This window comes from Chenopodium quinoa, unplaced genomic scaffold (assembly GCF_001683475.1).
Source record: "Chenopodium quinoa cultivar QQ74 unplaced genomic scaffold, ASM168347v1, whole genome shotgun sequence".
In the NCBI taxonomy this organism is placed as follows: domain Eukaryota; kingdom Viridiplantae; phylum Streptophyta; class Magnoliopsida; order Caryophyllales; family Amaranthaceae; genus Chenopodium; species Chenopodium quinoa.
Window position 1 is genome coordinate 4,627,557 of NW_018745003.1, and position 3,216 is coordinate 4,630,772.

The window sequence follows — 3,216 nt, forward strand, 5'->3', positions numbered from 1 at the left end:
CGCCCAGACCACCAGACTGGCGTCCTGACCAGGCGCCACTCTACTGGCTGAGGCGGCCCTGCCAGGCGCCAGTCCAGTGGCTGTGGCAGCCCTGGCAGACGCCACCCTTATAAATTATTTTTTTTTCTTTTTTGATTTTGTTGTTGTTTTTTATTTATTTATTTTTTTTTTAAAAAAAATCGAAAATGATTTTTTAAAAAAATTCGAAATGGTTTTTTTTAAAATTAATTTTGAAAATTCGAAATAGGTTTTTTTAAAATTAAGTTTGAAAATTCGAAATGGTATATTTTTAAATTTAGTTTGAAAATTCGAATTGGGTTTTAATAAAAATTAAGTTTGATTATACATAATTATGCTTTGTTTTTGTGTTAATTCTGTGTAAATATAGAAATTAAATGTGGTTACCTGTTCTGGTTTGATTCTGATGAAGATATATTTTTAAACCCTATACAGCAGCTGCTACACCAGGCACAATCACGTGGTTACCTGTTCTGGTTTGATTCTGATGAAGATACAGCGGAGGTGACTCATCTTTTCCTTGTGCATCCTGATTGTGCTGATATGATCAAGTCTTGGCCATTTGTGATTTTGATCGACTCAACGTACAAGACAAACAAGTACAAGTTCCCACTGGTTGAGATCATGGGGATGACTCCAACGAACCAGAACTTTCTGATTGGTCATGCAATCATCAAGGATGAGACGGCTCCAAGTTATTATTGGGTGTTGGAGAAGCTGAGAAACTACATCGGGCCTAATGTTCATCCAGCAGCCATCGTCAGCGACTGTGAGGAAGGTCTCTTTGCCCCCATAGCAGAGCTGTTTCCAGAATCGAACCACTTATTGTGCACATGGCACATCAACAACTGCGTGAAAGTGAAAGCCTACAACATTTTCAACAAGAATTTGGAAATGGCAGAGAGATTGGTGAATGGTAAGTGGCGGAAGATCCTACAGGCTACCACAGAGGAAGCGTATGAGCGAGCATTGGCTAACTTCAGGGATTCGTACCAGTGGTGTCCGGCACTGGTGGACTATGTGATGCAGCAATGGGTCCCTCACAGGGAAAAGTTTGTCAAATATTGGACAAACCAGGTACTTCATTTCGGGAACACTACAACATGTAGAGTTGAGAGCGTTCATAGAGCTACCAAGGACTGGATTGATTCATCGACCGCTGCTTTGGATACACTATTCGATAGACTTAACAAGTCAATTGAAACTCAGAAGAACGACATCAGGAACTCTCTAGAGGACTCCAGACGACGACATGGTACGATGTATAGCCATTTTATATTTAAGATTCTCCATGGTCGTGTGTCGCACTACTGCTTGGGGTTGATTCTCACTGAGCTGAACAGGATGAGGGACTTGGCTGACGAAGTGTATGCTCGGTGTGGGTGTGCTATTTCAGTAACTCATGGATTACCTTGCGCATGCACCATTCACCGCGTTATTACAGAAGAAAGGGCGTCGTTACATGTTGATCAGGTCCATTCATTCTGGAGGACGCTTGTTATTGGTAAGCATGCAGACACTCAAACGGCCGACCGTGAACAGGAGGAGTTGGAGCAGTTTCGTTCGATGTACGACCGAGTGTCCTCCAGCCATCCTTCTATTATTCGTGACGCTACTCATGTACTTCATGACATGTTCCATACGTCTACCTTAGATTATGAGGAACCCGAAGGAGTTGACCGTCCTCGAGGTCGACAACGGCGGAACAGGAGTGCGTTTGAGTATATCCGTGGTCTTGGTCGTGGTCGTGGTCGTGCTCGTGGTCGGACATCGTCATCTTGTCGTAGTCAATCTTCATCGTCTGTGAATATGCCCCTGAGAACTGGTACGTTTTGGTTGTTTACATTGCACAAAGTTTTAAAGTGTTACTCCTGCCTTCTTAACTGTCTATAATTATATGGTGAATAGGAAGAAACGATGTTGATCAGTTTCCGTACAAGGAAAGGATACCTGCGATCATCATGCCGTACTTGGAAGGGTGGAATGATGTAGTCGGAGATGGTAACTGCGGATTCCGGGTCGTGGCTGATGTTTTTCAAATGGGCGAAGACAACTACGGTTTGGTGCGTCAGTTGATATACAGCGAAATTGCCTCTAACCGAAATGTTTATTGTCATGTGTACCAGGATGACTTGGATGGCGCTCTGCGGCGTATCCGGTGGGGAGGTGGACCTTGCGGCCAAAATCATTATTTTGACGCGCCCCTAGATCTGTTTGCCCTTGCAAACATTTACAAATGCGCAGTCATGCATTTCGGCCTGGGAGTGCATAGTCAAGCTTATTATCCTTGTACCACGGTTCTCCCTTGGCAGTCGCGTGAGACTGTCACCACACCGGTCAGAGAGCTAGCTATTGCGTTTCTTGGGTCGTCATACAGACATTTCATCCGACTAGACATGTCATCCGGTTTTCCAGTGCCACCGATTATACCTCGGTGGTACAACATTCGCACAGCGAGCGTAGAGGGTTGGGATGCGCTATATCATGATCGGATCCACAAATGGAACACCCTAGCTGCATTTTAGTTTTTCATGTATACATTCTTCCTATGTAATCTTATTTGTACGTTGCTCTTTTAATGAGAACATTAATCTTTTATATTGTATTGCTTACTGCATTCTATATGTTGCATGGGTAAGTTGCGCGGATCCACGAACGGTTATATCAAAATTTAAAAACAGCAATGATAATATGTTTAAGTTGGAAGCTAAAAGAACAATCTAAAATGTTACAAACTTACAACATAATGTCCAATTTAATAAATTAAAACGATAATATTTAAAGTGCTCTATAAATAAAATGACAAAACCATCAGTAATCCCTCCTCGACGACGACTCCCACTGCGCAAGGGTCTGTTCCAGACTATCAACAACAGCTCTCCCTGTTGCACTCATGCTGTCCTTCTCAAGAGAGAGTTTCTGTACGTCCTGCATTATCTTTCCCATCCACTGCATACAACAAAAAACAAAAGATGAAATACAATAACAACATATAAAACTTAATTAAAAGACAACGATAAATATAATATGAGACATACCGCTTCCATGGCAGTAGGCGGTGGCACATAATCATCATCGCTGTGGTCGAGATCTGCGATCAACCTCGGGTGCGAATACCGGTTGAACCATTCCATGTAGTAATGGTCACACATGGGAGGAACCCCAGAGGGCGGCCGCTGCAACTCCGCAGTCCATAAG